We start from the raw sequence: 25,609 nt of genomic DNA, 5'->3' as shown, positions 1-25,609 counted from the left end.
ATTAACCATTAATAATTTTAGTTGGTCCTGGACTACCAACCCAGGGCACCCCTGCATGTGTCCCGAGGCACCCCAGGGAGCCACGGCGCACAGTTTGGGAACAACTGCCCTAGTGATTGATGACTGCTTTGTTCTAGCAAATAACTATTAGACCTAAATATCATATAAATACAATTCATGTAAATGAATGTAAATAATGACGAGATATAAGTCGGGTGAAAATTGGTCAACTTTATTACTCAAATAAAATAATCTGGCGGTGGAAGATACTGTAATATGTCCCATTGGTGGGACTTTTTTAAAGAAAACCCTTGGTGAGGAGGAGTGAATACAGTAGACCAGGGGTGGCTTAATCTGTCTACAAGATCTACCAACAGGTCATGTATCTCAGGCAAACTGTGGTTCTATAAAAGAAATGAATGCAGCAGGTTTGAAAATGTGAAAGTTAGTAATGACTACACCTGTGCACCAGCTAGGTGATCTGGGAAATGTGACAGTTAGTAATGACTACAGCTGTGCACCAGCTAGGTGGTCTGGGAAATGTGGCAGTTAGTAATGACTACAGCTGTGCACCAGCTAAGTGGTCTGGGAAATGTGACAGTTAGTAATGACTACAGCTGTGCACCAGCTAGATGGTCTGGGAAATGTGACAGTTAGTAATGACTACAGCTGTGCACCAGCTAGATGGTCTGCAAAATGTGGACCGGTGGTAGAGCTCAAGGACTGGATATAATTTTGGATAACTCTGTGACTGCACTTTGCACTGTGGAGGTTATGGACATTGAACAATTTTTTGGGAGGGACATTTCTTAGAGTCATTGGAACTTTAAATAATTGATACTGTATATACTGTATAGTATGTTTGCATATATTTTATCTATACTTACAGATCTAAAAGGTCAACATGAGTTTTTCACTGTTTTGGAGTCTCTGTCAAAATCTGCCAACATGGACACTGAATAACCATGGAGAAGCCCGGAGAGGAAACCAGATAGTAGCATGTCAGGGGGCGGGGCGAGGCTGATGTCACCAAGTCCCACCCCCATAGCAGTCAAATGAGGCAATTTGTGGGTCTGCAGATTGGGGGTGGGGCTAAAATGATGCAAAATTACGCATATTGTGTCATTTTAGCACAGCCCCTTGTCATGTACCCGTGAAAATCGGTATTCAGTGCAGTGGGGAAGGAGGTGCGTGGGCTGCGTGGCCGATGCAGAAGAATTTCCCACCTTGCCGAGGGGGCGGGAGGCGGACCTGATTTTCGGGAGCCTCCCAGACATTCTGGGAGGGTAGGCAAGCCTGCATCGAGTGACAATACAATATTGTGCTGATGGCAGTGAGGCACCGCGCATGAAGCATGGCGAGCACAAGTGCACACTTATGCAGTGTCTATGTCACCATATGTTGACGAAGACACCAAAATCCGCGAAAAGCTTGTGGCAACCTTTTGCATGTCGACCAGGACCATGTCAACATTAAGCTTGTCTCGACCTTCTATCAATGTCAAACTATGGTATTTCAACCATTTTCAGGTGTCAAACTAGTCACTGTCAACCATTAGTGAGTGACTTAGTGACCATCGACCGAGACTTTGTCAACCCCCTATTCCATATCCAAAAGAAGACTAGGGTGGAAATGATGGCTTGAGGTCACTTGGTTGTCCGAGTTTGTCCATGATCATCTCTGTACAGATAGTATGATAAGATGCTCCTGACCTCCAGACATCTGCAACAAAGCACAAAAGAATTAACAGCAAGGGACTGGCTGAAAAAGATTGATTATGCTTGTCACTGTATTTTACATATCTATCAAAAACAATCAAAACTATACTGGAACGAGGAAAGCCCACACATTAATGGAGAAAAGCACTCAGTTTTTATAATTGGCTATTACTTTGTGATCCCTTCTACAACTAAGGTGACTTCTTGCCTCCACTTGGCAGTTTCAATTTAACAGCAGGCAATGCATAAATCAAAAGTTTCAAATGGCTTTATGTTTTATATATAGAAACATATTACGAGGATATTCAAGTTGCCCTCTGGCTATGTAGCCTTGTGCTTATTTTTAGAGTGCACTAGAGTTATTAATGAAGTGTCAAGTGACATCATCATAACTCACAGCATGCAAATGATGACATCACTCATCCTATTTACAGGTATTTTTAACAGTAAGTTATAGGGGATGTGCAGTTCTGTCTATGAGAGTGGTAAGACTTGATTTAGGGGTATTGAATGCCTGCTGACATTTTCCAAAGTCTGAAATATCGGCAGTTTGTGCCTAGAATAGATCAAATTCACATTCAATCTATTCAATGCTTTTCTAGTTTTCCAGCTTTCGGAAACATTTTGCAAAGCCACATCTTTTTAGGCAGAAAGTGGTCATGAGTTCGATTCCTACCATGGCCCTAAAGGGCCCTACATACGCAGAGATGTGTGCCAGAGATACATAACGGGAGATTCAGCACAAGAGATTTCACTCTTGTGGCTCATTTCAGACAATGAGCCACATACAGAGAGATTTGTGTCAGAGATTCAAATTGGGAGATTCAGCACGGGAGATTTCAAATCTGTCACGACTGTCAGCCGCACATGCCATCAAACTGCACTGTGTGTGAAGTGTATATATATATATATATATATATATATATATATAATGTGGTATAGGGGTCCCCATCCCCTATACAGAGTGACAGGGTGACAGGGATCATAGGAGAGAGCACTGGCTGGCAGGCTGCTGCAGGATCAGAGGGAGCTGGGCGGGGAGCCAGGAGTAGTAGGTCCTTCCCTTCTTCCTACACACATCAGAGGTGACAGCGCTACCCTGTCCACCTGAGCCCACTGCACACTAGCACAGAGTATTACTTCTATTCCATGAGAGCCCCACATCCCTTCCCTTGTCTCCATCAGCCTGACATTAGTGCCGCCAATCCCCGCACAGTGTCCAGCGCTGCACGTCCCCGCACAGTGCCCAGCGCTGCCCGTCCCCGCACAGTGCCCAGTGCCACCAACAGTGCAGCAGCGCAGCTAGTACACCCCATGCTGCCTCAGGGGTCACCTCTCTCCCCTCCCATCTCAGAGAGCTTCTATCACCCCCTCATAGCCGCAGCAGAGCCCCGATGTAGGTCCCTGTTATCCGCAGTGCTTGGGACTCACCCTGGTCCCTCTGTGTGCCTCAGGTGGAGGTCTCCCTGCCCCAGCCCAGAAAACAGCCCAGCCCTCACCTTAGCCTGGAGCCGCGGTGAAGGAAGCCTTTCAGGGCTCAGTGCCCCGGCGCTGCGCAGGAATGCTTCCGGGCGGCAGCTGCTTCAGTCGGGCGGTGAGTGACAGCGGGGCTTCTTGTTGGCGGCGTCTTCAGTGACGGTCGCTCAGATGGCCCTGCTCATCCCCGCGCCACACATGCGGGAGATGAGCAGGAGCATCTCAGCGACTGCTCTGAATTGACAGACAGGTCCGTTCTGAATCTTGTGCAGATTCAGAACGGCGGGGGCGCGCATGTAAATCGCTGTGTGGGCTATATACACAGCGATTTACATGCATTTTCTGGCATTTTCTGAGCGATTTGTTAAAATCGCTCAGAAAATGCCTAAATGTTGTGCTGTGTGTGGGGCCCATAACTGTGCGGAGTTTGGATCTTGATTCGAATGCGAAGCCTTGCGAGTCATCAGACGCCGCCCTGCAAAAGCCAATACGCATGCACCCCCTCGCATGCCGCGTTCATACGCATGGGCTGCAAATGGATGTTTAACATCCATTCGCAGGCTGTGGGGGAACACCCACATCATTCGATCAGAATTACCCCCTTTCTATATTCTCCCTCCCACAATCCCAAAATATACTGGTAGGTTAATTGGCTCCCTAGAATGAATGTGTGTGTAAATGTGATAGAGAATATATGCCCTTATACTGGTTGATTCACAAGGCTGCGAATTTCACAGCCCGGCGAGTCAAAAAATTGCTGCCCGTGACCATCGAATGATTTTGCATGCGCTCGCAGATCTGAGGCACCTCTGTGGTGTCTCAGATCTGCGGGCACCATGTGCTGGAAGCAGGATGTCAGCTGCCCCCCTGCCACCCTGGCACCCGCATCATTGGGGAACTACCATGAGAAAGCCTAGCTTTTTGATGGGAACGCTGTGGCAGCCACTGTGGCAGGGACTGACCTGAATGGTCAAATATTCTCTGTAAAGTGCTGCGGAATATGTGTGCGCTAGATAAATAAACTGTTAAAAATAATACAAATAATACTAGCAAAATGTTTATACTCTATTGTATAGAACAATGGCGTTTCCAGTACTTTATCATTTCTTTCTTTTCACTTTATTTTCCCAACTGCAGATCTTACTTTGATGCAGAGTGGACAAAGCAAAAAACACATCCTTTATTCTGTCACTCAGAGGACATCACTGTCAGGATTCACTGTGAATTCCTGACTACATGGGATGACAATTTCCTCCACTGCCTGTGCAAGATGTCACCGCAAGCCTAGGGAGTCTGGATAATATAAATTGCTTCCTATGTAGCAAAGGCAGTGGAGGCTTTCATTAAAAAAAGCTTCATATGGATACAAACAGAGTGAGACTTTGCAAACCTTTGTACTGTATATCTGGCAAAATAAATGTGTGAGGAATTATATTAAAGCTTGCCCAACACAGCGGTCCTCAATTTCCTACAAGTCCTGCTCTAGCATCATGCCTAAAATAAGAATGAGTTGTAGTTAAAAACCAGTTGCACTCAGCACAACATGGAAGTCATTATGGGCAGTACGGATGGTGTAATGGTTAGCATTACTGCCTCACAGCACTGAGGTCATAGGTTTGATTCTCACCAAGGCCCTAACTGTGTGGAGTTTGTATATTCTCCACGTACTTGCCTGGGTTTACTCCGGTTTCCTCCCACAATCCAAAAATATACTGGTAGGTTAATTGGCTGCCAACGAAATGAACCTTAGAATCTCTGTGTATATGTGGTAGGGAATATAGATTGTAAGCTCCACTGGGACAGGGACTGATGTGAATGTTCAATTATACTCTGTAAAGTGCTGTGTAATATGCGGAGCGGTACTAGTGGTATATCTATAATTGGTCATTAGCCACACCCCTCTTTCTTATCACTATGGGGGCATGGCCAGCACACTGTGAGCTGCTGGCATGCCCCGGGATATCCCCGTCTCTTCTCTGCTGTCCCGTTGCTGCCCGCATTTGGGACAGCAGAATTTGGACTGTCTCTCTAAAATAAGGACAGTTGGGAGTTATGCAAAAATCACTAGGAAAATGGTGCAGAGGCCATTTTGACAGCATTTTGCGCATGCATAGCAGGAAAATCAGTAGGACAATGACCATGGTTATGGTATTTTAGATCTGCAATGTCTAGGTCTACAGTCATATGGTCAACCACTAATGGTCAACAGTGAAAAGGTTGACAGGGTCAAATGGTCAACAGGGTTCAAAGGTCGACATGGAAAATGTTGATGTGCGTTTTTCATGTTTTTGGCATAGGCCAACATGGACACCGTCTAAGTGTACCGCATCCCCTTGCTTTGGGCTCAATGCCTAGCTGTGCTCTGCACACTGTTATATTCTCCCTCCACGCCATAGTGGATGGTCGGGTATGAAGTACCGCCTGCCGGTTCGTCGGCTCAAAATTTAGTAAAAAAAAATAGCATTTTGATCTTTTTCATGCCGACATTTTTTCATGTCGACCTTTTAACCTATAGACCTTTTGGCTGGTGACCTGTTGACCTTGTCAACCATTTGACTGTCACCCTTTGGACCCTATCGAACTTTTGACTGTCGACCTTTTGACCATGTCGACCTTTTGAATGTCGACCAATTGTGGTCGACCTTATGACTGTCGACCTAGGGTCAATATGTCATGAGTCCAGATACCATGACCACCGTGCCATTTCCCTGGAGACCTGCACATGCACACTAGACTCTGGTACAGCTTTAGGGTCTCCTAATAATCCTAGTGCTCAAAGTCTACTGGGCTGCCAGCTACAGAGGAGTGAGGCGGACACTGCACATGGGCCCTTTCCATTTGTATTGCACCGCTGGACAGTACACCTGTAACATAAGGCAGGTGTCCTCAGGGGAGCTCAGAGAAGGCAGAAACCTCCTGAGTTTGACAGACAATAGCCAAGACAATCTTAGGCACAAACAAACACAGGACAAATAAACAAAGAAATATCTCCATGTTCTATCAATCCCATACTATACAGGGCACCAATATAAATGTCCTATAGTATATGATCACAGAACACAGTTGTTCTCAGTGGTTGAGATTACCTATGGTATGAGCTGCTCCCAAGTAAAATAAACTACAATACCTATTGCCACTTCCAACCTGCCAATACACAAGCTGCAATGGACGAGCAGTGGCAGAGTCTTCACATTAAGTGTGCTCCCTGCTAATCACTGTTCTAGCGGTGTACCGTAGCCTCTGGTCATGCACAGAAGCAAGTGAGGAGACCCATTCATAAGGTGCTTACACATTAGGAGATAATTGTTAACAATATGCACAATAATGATATTATTTTGCATATCAGCTAATGTGTACACAATATATCATATAGAATTCTAACTATCTTGTGAGCAACAGCATGCTCCTGGATGTGGTCGCTGAACAATATCATAACTGACATTGTTAGCGTGTATACACTATACACCGTTAGCTATCCGCCAATTGAACAAAGTGCTACTAGCAAATTCAAATAGACTCAAATAGACTATGCTTGTCTAACTATGCTCATCATTGAAACGTTAAATATCCAATGTATGTACGCAAAAAAGTTGAAATGTCTCTGTATGTCACACCTCCCCCCGTGTTCCCTTGCTTGTAGCTGCTCTTTAATCCACAATAAAATCCTAGTATACGTGAATATACATGGCCAATAAAGTTGATTCTGATTCTGATTCAATCTGTGATGATATTTCCAGACAGGTGAAAGAGCAACACTCAATGCTGCAATTAGCAACAACATTGAAAGCTGTCAGATCCGACTTATTTAAAACTGGATCTGCTTTGTCGGACACGGCCATTTTTCGACAATCCGCGTCCATTTCCACCGATCCACGGACTTTCCAACACTCGACAGCCGGAACATTGAATTCAGACTTTTGAGCTCCTGTTGGATCAGATGAAAATGGGCTGGGATTCCGACTGTCGGGAAGTAGGGAAAATTAGTATGATTATATGAAAGCATATAGTCGAAGGCCAGTATTCAATGAGGAAAATTCTCTGTGCATGGCGAGAGATTTTTTCTCTCGCCATGCACTCTCCGTGTTCCGGAGCCTCCTGCTCCCACTATTCAACGTATTTAAGACTCGCCGCCACTCGCGGCGAGTCTTAACCCCTGCAGCGGACGAGCATCCGCGGCAGGGAGCTGACAGGGAGCCGTGGGACGGTGGCATCCAGGGAGATTAAAGTCTCCCTGGATGCCCCAGAACATATGTGGAGGGTAGGGGGCCCCCCCGGGACCCAGGCAGCACAGGCTGCCCCCCCCCCTATAGCCAGCGGGGGACCCAGTATTCACTGCACCCGTTCGTGCATATTAACGATCGGGTGCAGTGAATATATGAATATCTAATGAGCGGCTCGAGCGCTCCGGCCCCCTGCTGGCTGCACTGTGTAAAAAAAAAAAAAAAAATTAAAACATTTTTTTATTTTTTTTAATTAAATATATATTCATGTGCTATAAGCACATGAATGAAAATAACATGCCCCTTCACAGAAAAAAAAAAAAACAGATTTTTTGACACCAAAATTAAAAAAAAAAACCTTTTAGATTAAAAGTTCACATTCCAGCTCTCCATCAAAAGATGGAGAATTTCTACACGGAGAGAGACGGCGAAAATCACTTAGAAAGACGGAGAATATTTCACATTGAATAGGGTGGTTCACTTTTGGAGAGCAAAATGCTCCGTCCAAGGCGAAAAAAGCTAAAATTCTCCATAAAACACGGAGAATTTTTCTCATTGAATACTGCCCGATGAGAAGATTTATCATTTGTAAAGTAAGCTATCAACACTACAGTAGACAGGCCTTTTAACTAGAGACAAGGAGACATGTGTAAGACGTACAGAAGCGTCACACTGCTTTAGAAAATGCATTGTCTGATGTTATATAAGCGTGATGGAATTTTAGGTTCTTCCGCTAACTGTGGACAGGAGAGTACTTGCGCTAGTTACTTACATATACTATAATTTTTGCTGCATTATATTTTTGTACAGATGACATTTTCTGTCATCTTAACTAGAATATCCGTGGGAGGTGAAATGATGACCTTTAATTAATTGTATATAGTACAGTGCTCAACATAAATACTATAATTACCTAATAATTACCTTCTTTGATATGTAGTCTTCTCAATATACAGTATTGTATTGCAAAATCTTTTTGTGTCCTTCTGAGCTATCATAATCCAATACATTACACTCAAAAGAGTAGCTAAGATATTACTCCAAATATTGCTATGTGATACAGTAAATCATGAGAAATGAGATTGGAATTACAGCGGTAGCATCAGGGGCAGACACACCTTATGGGTGTCCGAAATGGGTGGGGCTTCTCATAAAAGGAGTGTTGTTTCACGGGAGCCCCAGTGACATCATTAAAGGGGGTGTGGCGAGACTCTTCTACTGCCAGTTCCTTATCAGAGATTGGAGCTGAGTGCCTGATTGTGGTTGGGTCCCTAGGCAGCATACCGCCTGCTGCCTAGCAAGCCCATAAACGCTGTCCACCGCCACGGCCAAATGTACGCGAACACATCCTCTTGCATGTGGCTGAAGGGGAGAGAAATCATCGAATGATTGACCATCGAATGATTTCTCTCCCCTTCAGTAATGAAAGTCAATCTATGCTGACTGTTATTTCCGTCACTGTTCGCCAAAGACGGAGCAGGCGCTGACATCATGCCGCCAACCCCAAGTAGGTATTGCCACACTTGCTTCTACAGAGGAATGCCCAGCTTTTTTATGGGCACCCCCTTCACCCTCCTTTCGCTGCCGTGATTTGCACATGCACAATCAACGACCATCTGGGCTGGGTCCAAATTCGGTTGGCAACGAGTGCTCCTGAATCAGCCCCTTAATGTCATACTGCAGCACCCAGGTCCTTGTAGCTGCAGGGGAGTCTGCATTTTGGTGTCAATCACAGGTAGGGTGACACCCAGGAGTGACCCGCACCCCCCATGTGATACCAGTACTATTTTATCTGCAAGCTACATTGGGGGGATGTCCCCTGCTAAAGCATTGTGTGGTAATGTTTCAGCTATATACAATATACCGCCATCTAGTGGCCGCTCACATTCACAACACTTGAGGCAGGGGTAGCATTAGCCTTTCATTACAACTGATGCGACAAGTCAGAAAACACACTGATTGGTTGCAGGAAGCCACACCACATGGCTACAGACATCAGCATCCACTGGGGAAATGCACTATAGCACATAAAGCAATGAACTGTAATCTAGTGGCTGCTGACACGTAAAACACAAAATCCCCCCATGGAGGTGAGGAGCAGTGGTCACCTATTATATAGGAAGTTTTACCCTGTAAGCATAGTCCTAATAACTGCTGCATTGCTAGTCCAGCCTCAGTATTGATTGTTTCATTATATTTAATATCCTATGAAATATTAATAAACAAAATATGTCTACAAATACGTACAGTTTTTCCCTTTGATTTCCCGGCTTTGCAATTTCTGTTATCCATAATATTAGGTAGAAAGACAAATTCACCCGAATATTATTTGTAAAATTGATTGAATTTGTTCTTACACTTAGATAATTTGAAACAATTATTTCTTAACTGTTCCAGTATCAAGATGACTGATATTATCTTCATAACTGCAAGAAATTGACCATCGCTTACAGATTGTGTTTGGAACTGTTGCTAGCTATTTGTAGCAGTTTCAAGGGAATTTATCCTCAGATAAATTGGACTTTAATTTAAAATAAATATTAATCACTATTCATATGTAAAGAAATATTTTATTTGAAGTAAAACAATTTTTTGTACTTTCCTGAGTTTTCCAATCTGGTGATTCTTGAGCAAATGAAAAGGGGAGGGGCATTGACAACAATTGTGTCTAATTTTTGTATACAGTATTCTCTTCTCATTGTATTCAGATAGATACAGAATGCATGTATAACCAGTGGTGCAAGTAGGAAAAAGGTCTTAGTGGTACTGTGCCGCGCGCCGAAGGCGCGCAGCGAAAAATGGGCGTGGTCAGGGGTGTGACCAGGGGCGTGGTCATATGACACTAGGGGGAGTGGCTGGAATATTGCACGCCAAAGGCACACGGCCAAAGTTTACACAGTAATGCCTGTTACGCGTCACACACCCAATACATATGACCCATACCATAATGCCCGTTACACATTATTCCCCACACCATAATGCTCATTACACCGCACAACTGATGCCCATTACTAATAGGCCCACACAGTGCCAGATATGCCCCCACAGTGCCCCAGTGCCAGATATATGCCCCCACAATGCCACACATATGCCCCCAGTGCCAGATATGCCCCCACAGTGCTACACATATGCCCCCAGTGCCAGATATTCCCCCACAGTGCCACCCATATGCCTCCAGTGCCAGATATTCCCCCAAAGTGCCACACATATGCCCCCAGTGCCACATATGCCCCCAAAGTGCCACACATATGCCCCCAGTGCCACATATGCCCCCACAGTGCCACACCTATGCCTCCAGTGCCACATATGCCCCCACAGTGCCACACATATGCCCCCAGTGCCACATATGCCCCCACAGTGCCACACATATGCCTCCAGTGCCACACATATGCCCCCACAGTGCCACACATATGCCCCCAGTGCCAGATATATGCCCCCACAGTGCCACACATATGCCCCCAGTGCCAGATATGCCCCCAGTGCCAGATATAATATGCCCCCACAGTGCCACACATAAATGCCCCCACAGCAGCACAACTCACCAGTGCTGGCTGTGTCCGGGGCAGTCAGGTCCTCTCCCCCCTATAGTCCCCCGCTGTTCTGCTTCCCTGGGGAGGGGAGGGGGAGGGAGCGCATCTCCCGTCTCTTCTGCCTGGCTCTGTCTATCTCGCGGGCTGGCTCCTGATTGGCTGCCAGCCCGCGAGCGCTGATTGGCTGTCGCCTGACAGCCTAGTCTGAGTGACACAGGGAGGGGAGGGAGAGAAGCGCAATGCGCTCCCCTCCCCTCCGCTCCGATCAGCTGTGGCGGGGCGGCGAAAACCACGCCCCCCGCCACTTACATATGCGCGCATGCGCATTAAACACTTTGGGGCAGATTTGTTATGGCGGTACGGGGTACCGGCAGTATTTCTTTTAATGGTACGCCGTACCACCCCGTACCGCCATACTTGCAGCGCTGTGTATAACTAATAGGAAGTATACTGGAATAAGGAGCAAGCATAATATACTGTACAGTAAAATTTACTAAGAATACAAATACAACAAATTGTATTCGTATTCTTGATACGAATGAATACGACTGCATACGTCGTATGCAAAGTCGTGTTCCGGAGGGGAATTTACAAAGCAGTCAAATACGACAGCTTTGTAACCCTCCGATGTCGTATTAATTCGTATTAACGGCCGTATATACGGCCGCTAATACGAATTCCTACAGGCAGTCTGCACGGATCAGTCAGATCCGTGCAGGCTGCAAGGTGTAAAAAAAATATAAAAATAAATAAACGGCGTGGGGTCCCCCCCCCACAGCCGTAACCAGCACCAGGCTGAAAGAGCCGGGGACGGTAATAAAATATCAGGAAACCCGACAAATAGGGGTTCCCCGTTTTTTTAAAACCAGCCCCAGACTCCAGGTCTGGGGCTGGTTCCCAAAATATGGGGGATAAAATGAGTAGGGGCAGGGGCGTAACTACCATAGGTGCAAGGGGTGCAGCTGCTATGGGGCCCAGAGCTGAAGGGGGCCCATCTTTACTGTCTAAGTAATATGTTTTACATACATTTATCACCATCAGTCGCTAAATAGGGGGCCCTTACAAACTTTTGCTATGGGGCCTACGAATATCTGGTTACGCCCCTGAGTAGGGGTCCCCCGTATTTTAAGAACCAGCCCCAGGCCAAACCAGCCAGCAGGGTAATGTCACAGCCGGGGGACACTTATTAGATAAGGTCCAGCGGCCAAAACATCAACCTACTGACCAGTCAGCCTGGCCAGGGGCCCTGGGGGAGTGGGGACCCCTCCAATAAAGCCCCCCCCTCCAGGACTTACCTGACCAGGCTGAAGCCTGGTGCAGTCCATGGTGACCCTTGTACGGTGGTCACAGGGCTGTTTGAAGTGTCAAAAAATATAATAAAAACTATTGTCTTTTACTGTGGAACTATTAGTCCCAGCAAGCCGACCCCGCAAGCTGGGACTTGGAGAACCACAAGTCCCAGCCTGCAGGGCATTAAAGGGCCCGCTGGCACTTGTAGTTCCACAGTTAAAAAAATAGTCAAATAAACACACACTGACACACAATAAAAATAAAACTTTAATACATCCAAAGCCCATACATACTGATACTTACCTATCTTGAGCCCGTATGTAGGTCCCTGGGTCTTGGTCCGGTGTCCTGTCCTGTTCTGGTTCCATGTCGACATTCGGCTCCATGTCAATGTCCAGGTCGGCGGTGGTCCGTAGAAATCCATGGGGGACCTGTGGAAGGAAATCCAACTCACCCAGGTCCTCCTGTGAAGATCTGTCATCTTGATCCGCCGTAGTCCTGGTCTTCTGGCACCTGCCGCGATTCCTGCAGTTCCCCGCATCGGACTGATGAGAGGCGCAGAGATCTTTCATCTTCCGCGCCTCTCCACTGAATGATTCTATTGGCCGCTAGGCGGCCAATCAGGAGCCGAGAAAGTCGGATCATGATTGGCCGCCTAGCCACGTTGATGTTGCACTTTTCATACTAAAGCACTTTATTTGAAGTCTTCCGAGTGCTGCCTCGTTTGTATGACATATATATATATATATATATATATATATATATATATACACACAAGTCTGGGTCCCCCGATCTACCCTCAAGATTCAGGAGACAGCACGTCACTGCAGCAAACAAACAGTTTATTAAAGCCTGCAATAAACTGTTTGTTTGTTGCAGTGATGTGCTGTCTCCTGAATCTTGATGGTACAGTGGATTGGGGGACCCAGACTTGTATTATAGCAATGGCATGCAGCCTGAAGATGATTTGATCATGGGAAGTGCCGGTCCGTGACGTGCTATACAGTATATATATATATATATATATATATTAGGCTTGCTTACCCTCCCAGAATATCCGGTAGTCTCCCAAAAAACGTGTCCCCCTCCCAGCCCCCTGGGATGGTGGGCAAGTCTCCCGCAATTTTCTCGGAGCCCAGGCAGGCACCCCCTTCCCCGCAACTACTACAACTGCTGGAATAAAATTTGCGCTGTTGAACAACTAACTGCATATGTGCTCTTTTATGCTATCCGAGTGCCGCCTGCCTGCAGTGTGTACTGTATGTGTGTGTGTGTGTGTGTATATATATATATATATATATATATATATATACACAACAAAGATATTGCGAGCGGCACTCAGAGACTGGATACACGAAGTAACACTGCAAATACGTGTTTAATGCAAACTTCAACGTTTCGGGGCGCTGGTCCCCTTCGTCAGGATAAACACAAGGTGTCACACACAAGAAATTTGTAGAAAAGACTTACCCCCCTTCTAATCACTGCTGCCCCTCCCGCTGCTCTGGGACACCTGGCAGTGCAGCACGATGTCCATTCCCCCATACTGCAGTTTCCTGTTTCCGGAGGAAACGTGTCATCCTCTCCCTGCCGGTCACCTGGCAGTGCAGCACGATGTCCATTCCCCCGTACTGCAGTTTCCTGTTTCCGGAGGAAACGTGTCATCCTCTCCCTGCCGGTTCCCATGGCAACGTTCGGGTTAACAATCTGAAATAACCACATAATAAACATTAAAACCGCAATTATATGCTGTGTCATTATTCATTGTTTACAAAGTGCTTAATGTAAGTGATTTGTTGCATCAGTGCTCATGTTTTTACAAAAAGAGGCTGTACTGCTTAAGCCTGGACGACGGCTAAAGTAGCCGATATTGTGCTGAAACAAAACTATCGGTTAGTGCATACATATATATGAAGTTACATTTTGCTTCCCTCATGGTTCCCCTGTTTGGGCTATTCAGTCCCAAATTGGAATATGGTGGGGCCCATCCCACCCACAACTATTGTGCTGGAGGCATGGTCCACATGCTGTGTCGCCACTCCCCTCCTACACTTGGTGGTTTTCTTTTGTCTACCCCGATTATTTTAAGGGACACACTGTTTATGATCACTGGTAACCAGCTGGCATTTACAAGTGGGGGGACCTGTCAGGGTGGGCATAGAAAGATGGTAATTAGATGAAATTAATCAACCCCAAGTGCTCATTGAGTCCCTTGGGGCGCATGGTACCCAATCTGTAAATCCATCGGGTTTCCAAACGCAATAGGGCTTTTCCCCTGTCACCCCTTCTCAGGCTTGGGGGGACATGGTCAATTATCTTGTATTTTAACATGGCCATGCTATGTTTGGCCACCACGAAGTGCTTGGCTACCGGTTGCTCGCCAGCGCCAGCACTGAGTGCTGCCCTAATTGCTTGTCTATGCTGTGCCATGCGGACCTTAAATTGGCATTCCGTTTTGCCAACGTAGTAAAGTCCGCATGGACACAAAATAACATAGACCACGAAGCGACTGGTGCATGTGAGGGGCCAGTTAATTTTAAACCTTTTCCCCGTGTAGGGGTGTCTGATAGAATCCCCAGTCTCCATGTAACTGCAAGTCGTGCAGTTGATACACTTGAAGCATCCATTGCCCCTTTGCAAAAAATGGGTGGGTTTGGGTTTCTTGAATTTAGATAAGTCTGTTTTGACCACTAGATCCCGTATATTTTTGCCCCTGGAATAACTGGGCATTAGGCGTTTACTGGCTAGCTCTTTTAAATCCCTATCTGTGGTGATGATTGGCCATAGTTCTTTGGCCCTTTTAGATGTGTGTCTGCTGTTAATATTAAATTGGTTCACCCATGGATAAGGAGGCTCTGATTTCTCAATTTTTTGGGGAATTAGTAATTCTGCTCGTGGTCTTGCACTGGCCCGCTGCCGTGCTTTTACAAGCTCCCCGGGGGGGTATCCCCTCTGTTGGAATTTCAGGGTCATGGCATCCAGTTGGTGTTCCCTTTCTGATGCCTCACTGTTGGTCCGACACACCCGTATAAACTGAGACATGGGTAACCCCTTCACTGTTGCCCTGGGGTGGAAACTCTCATGCCTAAGCATGGTGTTTCGGTCAGTTGGCTTAGTGTATAAGCTAGTGGCCAATTCTTTCTCTTTTTTTGTGATCTTGATATCGAGAAAGCAGATCTCGTTTTGGTCATGCAGCATGGTGAGTTTAATGGGACTGGCTGATCTATTGTGGGCCTCGACTGTGCTAACCAGGCTTTCTACTGGGCCCTGCCACAAAATCAAAATATCGTCGATGAAACGAAAATATAACCATACATGCTGGACCGTTTCCTGGAGGACAAAGAACAGGTCGCGCTCGGTCTCCCACATGTAGGTGTTCGCAAACGTGGGAGCCACCGAAGACCCCATCGCACAACCTGTCCTCTGCCTCCAGAACATGCTATCAAATAAAAAATAATTATGAGATAATGTAAATTCAAGCAATTGTAACACAAACTCCACATCTGGGCCCCTGTAGTGGGGGTTCCCCGTGATGAGGCGTCTCATAGCCTGCACACCCTCCCTATGTGGGATGCAGGTGTACAGGCTAGTGACGTCAATGGTAGCCATGGTGAGGTCCACCGGTGCCTCAGGCATGGTGGTCAATTTTTGTAATAGCATGGAAGAGTCCCGTAGATGGGTGGGCGTATTTCCAATAATGCCTCGATCAAAACCTACCACCGACTGGTGGAAAAAGAGGGACATCCACCCTACCCTAAGACTCACCATAATTTGACGTACCAGCAAAACCAAGCCCTGAAAGACCTGAGCAAAAGGCAGGACATTATTATACGGGGAGCCGACAAGGGCGGCTCCATCGTCATACAGGACACCGCTGACTATGTAGAGGAATGTCACCGTCTCCTAGGGGATGAGTCGACATATGAGAAACTCAGTGGGGACCCCACGGATGGGTACCAGAAGTCACTGGCGACTATATTGCAGGAGGCCGTCAAGGAGGGTGTAATATCAACAGTGCCTATTTTTTACTCAATACCCAAGATACACAAGCACGCAACGCGGCCTCCTGGTCGACCCATCATATCGGCCAGGGGGTCGCTTTGCGAACCGGTAGCCATATTCTTGGACACATATTTCCAGCCGTGCATCCAGCATACGCCCACCCATCTACGGGACTCTTCCATGCTATTACAAAAATTGACCACCATGCCTGAGGCACCGGTGGACCTCACCATGGCTACCATTGACGTCACTAGCCTGTACACCTGCATCCCACATAGGGAGGGTGTGCAGGCTATGAGACGCCTCATCACGGGGAACCCCCACTACAGGGGCCCAGATGTGGAGTTTGTGTTACAATTGCTTGAATTTACATTATCTCATAATTATTTTTTATTTGACAGCATGTTCTGGAGGCAGAGGACAGGTTGTGCGATGGGGTCTTCGGTGGCTCCCACGTTTGCGAACACCTACATGTGGGAGACCGAGCGCGACCTGTTCTTTGTCCTCCAGGAAACGGTCCAGCATGTATGGTTATATTTTCGTTTCATCGACGATATTTTGATTTTGTGGCAGGGCCCAGTAGAAAGCCTGGTTAGCACAGTCGAGGCCCACAATAGATCAGCCAGTCCCATTAAACTCACCATGCTGCATGACCAAAACGAGATCTGCTTTCTCGATATCAAGATCACAAAAAAAGAGAAAGAATTGGCCACTAGCTTATACACTAAGACAACTGACCGAAACACCATGCTTAGGCATGAGAGTTTCCACCCCAGGGCAACAGTGAAGGGGTTACCCATGTCTCAGTTTATACGGGTGTGTCGGACCAACAGTGAGGCATCAGAAAGGGAACACCAACTGGATGCCATGACCCTGAAATTCCAACAGAGGGGATACCCCCCCCCGGGGAGCTTGTAAAAGCACGGCAGCGGGCCAGTGCAAGACCACGAGCAGAATTACTAATTCCCAAAAAAATTGAGAAATCAGAGCCTCCTTTTCCATGGGTGAACCAATTTAATATTAACAGCAGACACACATCTAAAAGGGCCAAAGAACTATGGCCAATCATCACCACAGATAGGGATTTAAAAGAGCTAGCCAGTAAACGCCTAATGCCCAGTTATTCCAGGGGCAAAAATATACGGGATCTAGTGGTCAAAACAGACTTATCTAAATTCAAGAAACCCAAACCCACCCATTTTTTGCAAAGGGGCAATGGATGCTTCAAGTGTATCAACTGCACGACTTGCAGTTACATGGAGACTGGGGATTCTATCAGACACCCCTACACGGGGAAAAGGTTTAAAATTAACTTGCCCCTCACATGCACCAGTCGCTTCGTGGTCTATGTTATTTTGTGTCCATGCGGACTTTACTACGTTGGCAAAACGGAATGCCAATTTAAGGTCCGCATGGCACAGCATAGACAAGCAATTAGGGCAGCACTCAGTGCTGGCGCTGGCGAGCAACCGGTAGCCAAGCACTTCGTGGTGGCCAAACATAGCATGGCCATGTTAAAATACAAGATAATTGACCATGTCCCCCCAAGCCTGAGAAGGGGTGACAGGGGAAAAGCCCTATTGCGTTTGGAAACCCGATGGATTTACAGATTGGGTACCATGCGCCCCAAGGGACTCAATGAGCACTTGGGGTTGATTAATTTCATCTAATTACCATCTTTCTATGCCCACCCTGACAGGTCCCCCCACTTGTAAATGCCAGCTGGTTACCAGTGATCATAAACAGTGTGTCCCTTAAAATAATCGGGGTAGACAAAAGAAAACCACCAAGTGTAGGAGGGGAGTGGCGACACAGCATGTGGACCATGCCTCCAGCACAATAGTTGTGGGTGGGATGGGCCCCACCATATTCCAATTTGGGACTGAATAGCCCAAACAGGGGAACCATGAGGGAAGCAAAATGTAACTTCATATATATGTATGCACTAACCGATAGTTTTGTTTTAGCACAATATCGGCTACTTTAGCCGTCGTCCAGGCTTAAGCAGTACAGCCTCTTTTTGTAAAAACATGAGCACTGATGCAACAAATCACTTACATTAAGCACTTTGTAAACAATGAATAATGACACAGCATATAATTGCGGTTTTAATGTTTATTATGTGGTTATTTCAGATTGTTAACCCGAACGTTGCCATGGGAACCGGCAGGGAGAGGATGACACGTTTCCTCCGGAAACAGGAAACTGCAGTACGGGGGAATGGACATTGTGTTGCACTGCCAGGTGACCGGCAGGGAGAGGATGACACGTTTCCTCCGGAAACAGGAAACTGCAGTATGGGGGAATGGACATCGTGCTGCACTGCCAGGTGTCCCAGAGCAGCGGGAGGGGCAGCAGTGATTAGAAGGGGGGTAAGTCTTTTCTACAAATTTCTTGTGTGTGACACCTTGTGTTTATCCTGACGAAGGGGACCAGCGCCCCGAAACGTTGAAGTTTGCATTAAACACGTATTTGCAGTGTTACTTCGTGTATCCAGTCTCTGAGTGCCGCTCGCAATATCTTTGTTGTATGCTAGTGGACCCAAGCGGCCACACCTGAAGGCACCAGAGCAAGTGAGTCCAGGGGGACAGCAGAGTGCCGGAGCCAGCACAGAATATATATATATATATATATATATATATATATAGCGTGGTACGGTCGGCGGCAGTCCCAGACTGGGAAATAAAGTACAACAATATGCCCAATGGTGGATCAACGTTTCAGTGCCCGTGCACTTTTATCAAGATCAGCAGAGTGAATTTCACTCCCACACTTAGGCCACACCCCCAAAATGTTTAGAGGAGGGTGAGAGAAAACTAAAACCGTAATCTCAGCAGCAGCACACACCTACAGCATGTGCTCTCAGTGAGACACTCATGCTGAGCCTGCTCTCAGCACAGCACATGCTGTAGAAGTTTGTGCTGCGGTTGCTTCCCGCTCCCCCACCCTCTCGGCTGCCCTGGATTCCACCGATTCCGATCCCGGGTTTGGTCACTCTAATATCCTAATTTTTAGCACTTTAATTAACAACTTTCTTCTGAGTAACATTTTTTAACACAAAGCTTTTGCTTCTTTCTTATTAACACACTAACACCTTAGCCTCTCACTGGTGTGCTGCAATGGGATGGCTGGCATTTACTGGCTTGGTAAATGCCCAGAATGTATACTTCGGCCGTGTACACACGGAGCAATGAGGTAGGCAATTTTGACTAGATATTTAAAATTGCCGGTGATAGCGATCTGCACCCCCATGCCAAATAGTCTGTACAGGCATGGCAATTTTGAGTACAGTGTATTTAGCCTATGGCCAAATCTGCCTAGTAAAAATTACCCATGGAATTGCTTTACCTGTCTGCTGTGTAATACACTGTTACATTTTTGGATTTAAAAGGAATGAGAGATTGATAAATTTACATTGACTCATCAGCACCATTTCCCAGCACTTTACAAGTATAGTATCTTACTACTGTAACTGCTTTGGGCCTCATCTACATTTTGATATACAGTCATTTTACAAGATTCCTCTCAGATGTAGCAGTACACAGCCACGCTTCTAGGTGCCATGTTCACAATCTCTTTTTCACAATATCTCCATATATGGAACAAGACACGCCCTTTGGGTGGAGCATGACACGCCCCCTCAATGGGGCGCTGTGCAAAATTCTGCTACCAACTATAATCTCCCTGAAACTAGTTTTCAAAAGTAGGCAAGTATGTAATAGGACGACACCACAGGCTGCTCCCCCTGTAAAATAACAATAATACCAGGACACCACACACAGGCTGCTACCTCTGCATAATATTAACAGGAGGACACCACAGGCTGCTCCCCCCCCTTCCATAGTAAAAGGAGGACACCACAGGCTGCTCCCCCTGTATAATAATAATACCAGCACACAACAGGCATGCTCCCCTTGCGTAATAATAACATTCCTTTGAACTTTCGCCGGCCTCCGGATTCAGGTCCGTGTGTGCTGCAATGCCACTGCTGGGGCTCCCAACTTTCCCGTACCGCTGCCACAGTCTGTCTCAACCTCCACCGTCCACCTGGCTCTTCCTCTGCGAGTCCACAGCAGATGCAGGGGTGGGTGGCGTCGGCATCATGACCAGTGGCGTAACTAATAATTCTGCCCCCCCCCCCCCCCCGAAAATGCAGGGGGCACCCCCCCTAGGGTAAACAAGTCCCCCCCCCCCGCCACCCCCGTGCGGCCGGTACCTCAGCCGTTACCTGTGCTGCCAGTCAGTGTGTGGGGGAGCCGGGGAGCGCGGAGGGGAGCCGGGGTGCCGGGGGTGTTGTGCGGCGGCAGGGGGGGTTACCTCCTGCCGCATCCGACCGTGTGCGCCTGGTCCCGGTTCTCCCGGCTGCTGCTGCTAGTACTGAGAAGTGACACTTGGAAAATGGCTGCCCCCATACAGCAGACAAAAACTGTCTGCAGTATGGGGGCAGCCATTTTCCGAGTGTCTCTTTTTGTATTAGAAGCGCTGGCTGCAGCAGTAGAAGGGAGAGCTGGGACCCGGCACAGGCGCTGGCAGCAGAACTTGGCAGTGAGTAACTAATAATAGTCCCGCTGCCCCCCCCCCCCCCCCCGGCACCCACACCCCCTCAGCGCCTCCCCGCCACCGCGGGGGCTGCGGGCCTATAGTTATGCCACTGATCATGACGTCACCCACGCGACGACAGTCACTGGGAAATTTATTTAACACACATGGCCCTCCCCTACTTATCTGGGGCATGTCCTCATGCAGGAGGCCGGCGGCCATGTTACTGTAGCTGTGGCCACATTTTGAAAGCTGCTGCTACAGGAGAAGGAGGTAAACAAGCAGGTGGCACCCTGCCCCCCTGCCCAGACCGCCTCTGAACCTGTCACTCATCTGCTGGTAATATCAGTAGATGAGCGGTAGCAGCTGGTGATGATGTGGGAGCGTGCATCTGCGCTCATTGCAGCTCAAATGGTTAAAGTGAGGGACGGCACGGACAGTGTAATGGTTAGCATTACTTCCTCACAGCACTGAGGTCATGGGTTTGATTCCCACCATGGCCCTAACTGTGCAGAGTTTGTATATTCTCCCCATACTTGCATTGGTTTCTTCTGGGTACTCCAAATTCCTCCCACATTCCAAAAATGTACAGGTAGGTTAATTGGCTCCCAACAAAATTAACCCTAGAATGTCTGTGTGTGTGTATACAGTATGTGTGGTAGGAAATATAGATTGTAAGATCCACTGGGGCAGGGACTGATGTGAGTGTTCAAATCAGGGTTGCCTACTTTTAAAGTCTCTTCTCTGGGTGAAGCCCAGAGAGGAGACTGCAGCAATTTGGGGGTGGGGCTAAATTATGCATCTTTAGCCCCGCCCCCAAAAGGCACAAATCACTGGAAATTAACGCTGCCGCATGGAAGATGTGGGGGAGGGGGGCGGTATCCGGGAGGGTTGTCCACCCTTCTGGGGGGCAGAGGGGGGGGGGGACCCTATTTTCGGGAGCCTCCTGGCCATTCTGGAAATAGGCAACCCTGGTTCAAATATTCTCTGTAAAGCGCCGCGGAACCTGTGTGCACTATATAAATAACTGGTAATAAATAAATATTAAAGAATAAAAATTGTCCAGTGTGTATGGGCCTTTACCCCATTTATTTGTGTCCATTCAGAGACATCTGTGCAACTCAGAATAAGCCACTAGGGGTGGTCACATGACAGTGCATGGATGCCGCTATCACAGACAAATCGCTGTTGTGCAACTGTGGACTAGATTTCTCTGTTTAACTTCTAACCAACTGAAGTGTTATTAGCAGCGCACGGTTCTAGCTGGAAAAGCACAGCGTTCTAACATTTGCATGTGACACTACCATTAATCAGCAGATAAGGTTATTCATTATTAAACTAAGAGGGTATGACTCATGAATTAAATTGTGGCAGTCTCACTAATCTCTGCTTTACAATATAACATTCCCTGATGGAGTTATGTTCTACTTTGCTAATCCGACGTGCCCAAGGTAAACCAAGTTCTTGTAAGGAAAGTAATACTTTGGAAATGAAATCATCAATAAATACTGTATGATCATTTAAATCAATTCAGCCGAAGTTCCCCTTTATTTTCCCCTCACTACAATATGGGGCCCATCCATCCATTTAAGGAAATCTCTGCATTGCTGGTGCTTAGTGCTGTCTGGTAGAAGAGGGATAAATGTGCATGGTGGACTTGTATTGTGAATTAGTGGTGTAACCTGCTTCAAACAGGAGACTTGTTTCCCAGTCTAGGGTAAGGAAAACGAGTGGAGACAAAGATTTGAAGAACATGTAACACTAATACCGGAACTCAAACTTACCTACAGTATACATTGAAATTTAAGTGATACTTCCCCCAAGTATCACAGGGTGGTTGCAGTGGCGTAACTATAAATTTTGCTTCCCCCTGCCAAAAAGTTTGTGGCACCCCCCCTTCCCCCATGGCATTTATATATATATATATATATATATATATATATATATATATATATATATTCTCACGGTCTTAACAGCAAAGAAGACACAACACAGCAATGGTGGGTCAACGTTTCGGAAGTCGGTTTACTTCCTTTTTCAAGACAAGGTGCAATACGGTATTGCACCTTGTCTTGAAAAAGGAAGTAAACCGACTTCCGAAACGTTGACCCACCATTGCTGTGTTGTGTCTTCTTTGCTGTTAAGACCGTGAGAGTGCCAGACTCTGCAACCTATTCATCTTCCCTCCGGCACCCCGGCGCATCTACCAGCCTGATTTGACTGAGTGCCTGCCCTCTGCAAACTATATATATATATATATATACTAGGTGACTCATCGCGCACCATGGGCGCTCTTCACACCGTTGTAAGGGGCTGCGCCCCCTTAACCTGTAAACACAGTTATTGTGTGGGGGAGGGTTGCGTGGTATGGGTGGGGATGAGGTGATTGAGGGTGGTGTGGGTGGGGAAGTGGCGGGTTCGTGGGATACTGTGTGAGGTGCAGTTGCAGTTGTGGGGTTTGGTGGTGTGCATGGTATAGTTTGGTTAGGTGCAGGGCCACATGTGTGTGTTGTGAGTGTGTGTACTGTAGTTGGGTTGGGGATGCACAGGGGGGTGTGCGCAGGTTTGGAGAGGGGTTTGTGTGTGTCGTGGATGAGGAAGAGGGTGGCGTATCGAGAGGCAGGAGCAAGTGTGGGTGTACTGTGGGTGGTGGAGGTGTGGCTGTTGGGTTATATACGTGCTGGGGTGCTGTGTGTGGTGGATGAGTGCGTGCGGTGGTATCATGGGTGGATGGGGTGCTAGGGTTATGTGGGTGGGGAGGGTGTTTGGGTGTGGGGTGGGTGGGGTAGTCGCCGGTGTGGGGATAATGAGTGTGTTGGAGTTAGACATGCGGGGTATTTCTGGTTGTGTGGTGTGGGTAAGTGATGTGCTGGGGTGGACTGTTTGAGTGACAGGTTGTGGAGTTGTGGTGTGGGTGCAGGTGGATAGGTGCGTTGGGACGGTGGATGGTGGATGGTGGATTTGCATGCAAAATTATGGTTAGGATGCTGCCATGTGATGCGAGGAGGGTCTAAGGATACTGGCAGGAGATTTCAGGAGGTGGGGGGTTGGGTGCGGCTGGAATTCTGTCGGGGGATTGAGGCGGTGCAATGATGGTGGGGGAAGGGGTCTGGGGTACCTGATGGGGTATTGAGGAGGTGCACTATGAACATTTGCGAGAGAGTTGTGGGTGTGGGGTTGTGGAACCAGGTGGGGAAATATGAGGTGGCCTGGTGACGCTAGGGATGGTGCGGGGGGATTGTGGGTAGGGAGGTCTGGGGAACCTGTGGGGGGAAAGAGGAGGTGCACTGGTGAGACTGTTGGAAGGCAGGGGATGCTGTTGGGGAAGGGGGGTGGACTGGGAAACCTGCCGGGGGAACAGAGCTGGCCCTAGCCTAAATGACGCCCTAGGCAAGATTTTGGCTGGTGCCCCCTAGCACCGCCACTAGTTCTGCCTCTGACCCTGCTCCCCTTTCCCTTTCCCAGCACCATAAACCCTAATCATAGCAGTCATCATTTTGGTGCTCCTAACGGCAATATTTTAAATAGAAACAGTGCACACATTCGGTGCGAAACAGGGGTGTGTTCTTGCTGGGAAGGGGCATGGCCACACAATTTTACCCCAAATTCAAATTATGCCATACAGTAGTGCAACTTTATTCATATTATATCATGCGATGGTGTCCCTTATTCACGTTACATCACACTGTAGTACCACTTTACCTTATATACATTACTCCTCACATTATTCACATTATACCCTTAGAAAAAAATCCTGAGAAAATATTGTATTTTAACCACCTCCATGGCCACGCTGCAACCCAGCACAAAGCAGTGTGTGCTGGGCAGAGGAGAAGAGCTGCAGCTGCAGCTGTCACTTAAGGGGAGGGGGCCCGGGGCCCCCACTGGGCCCTCCCATCAGAATTTGGCCTGGGTAATTTGTACCCCCTATCCCTTTCTTTCTGCACCCCTTATAATACCACACAGTAATGCCCCTTACACATGACACACATTATTAATGTCCTTATAACCATAATGCCCCTTACACATTATGCCAACCTTTATTAATGCCCTTCATACACATACTGACACACATAATGCCCCTTACACATATGTTGCACATTATTAATGCCCTTATACACATGACACACATAATGCCCCTTACACATATGCCGAACACTATTGCACAACCAACCCACCCGCAGACAGCACTCGCACAGCCGCTAACACTGTGACCTCTGCCTCGGCTTGGATACAGATGTTTCCTCATACATCTTGCCTCAATAGGCCATGCAGCTCCTGGCCAGTTCTGCTAACGTTGGGTGCCTTTTTTGCTGAAAATTCGTCTTATTTGCATTGTTATGACTAGCAAACACAAGGAGCTTCCGATGATTAAAATGATATGCGGCATGCCTATATTCTGTGTGCGACTCTGGCTGTACCTGCATACGGAATGCTATGTTATAGTGATTTCCACGAATACACTATTTCATATGCAGATACAGCCTCACTCACACACAGAATATAGGCATGCTGCATATCATTTTAATCAGCAGAAGCTGCTGATGCCCCATGGCATTTCAAATGCCCTAGGCAATTGCCTAGTTTGCCTATGCCTAAGGCCGGCCCTGCGGGGGAATGTGGGGGAGAGAGGACCCAGGAAATAAAAAAGGGATAGTGAGAGTGAGAAAAAGAAAGGGAAGGAAGAGAGAGTTGAGAAAGATAAAAGGGAGTTAGAGGGATAAATGGAAGGATGGAAGGTGGTGAGATAGGGTGTAGGCAAGGTCAGATTAGTGGAGAGGACAGAACAGGAAGAGAATAGAATGAAAAGCATATATATATATATATATATATA

The 25,609-nt window shown here is 47.2% G+C and overlaps 1 long non-coding RNA gene across 1 annotated transcript in view; it reads right to left on the bottom strand.

Moving 5' to 3' along the window:
- Window positions 1–213: 213 nt before the first annotated feature.
- Window positions 214–25,609, bottom strand: part of LOC146042781 (uncharacterized) — a 39,021-nt gene continuing 13,625 nt past the window's right edge. The window contains exon 2 of the long non-coding RNA XR_014464013.1: window positions 214–1,722. This is a non-coding gene — a long non-coding RNA (uncharacterized LOC146042781). The remainder of the gene's footprint in view (window positions 1,723–25,609) is intronic.

This window comes from Crinia signifera, chromosome 19 (genome assembly GCF_055691185.1).
Source record: "Crinia signifera chromosome 19, ASM5569118v1, whole genome shotgun sequence".
Taxonomy (NCBI): Eukaryota; Metazoa; Chordata; class Amphibia; order Anura; family Myobatrachidae; genus Crinia; species Crinia signifera.
Note: the sequence above shows the minus strand (reverse complement) of the source record. Positions and strands in the feature narration are given on the sequence as shown.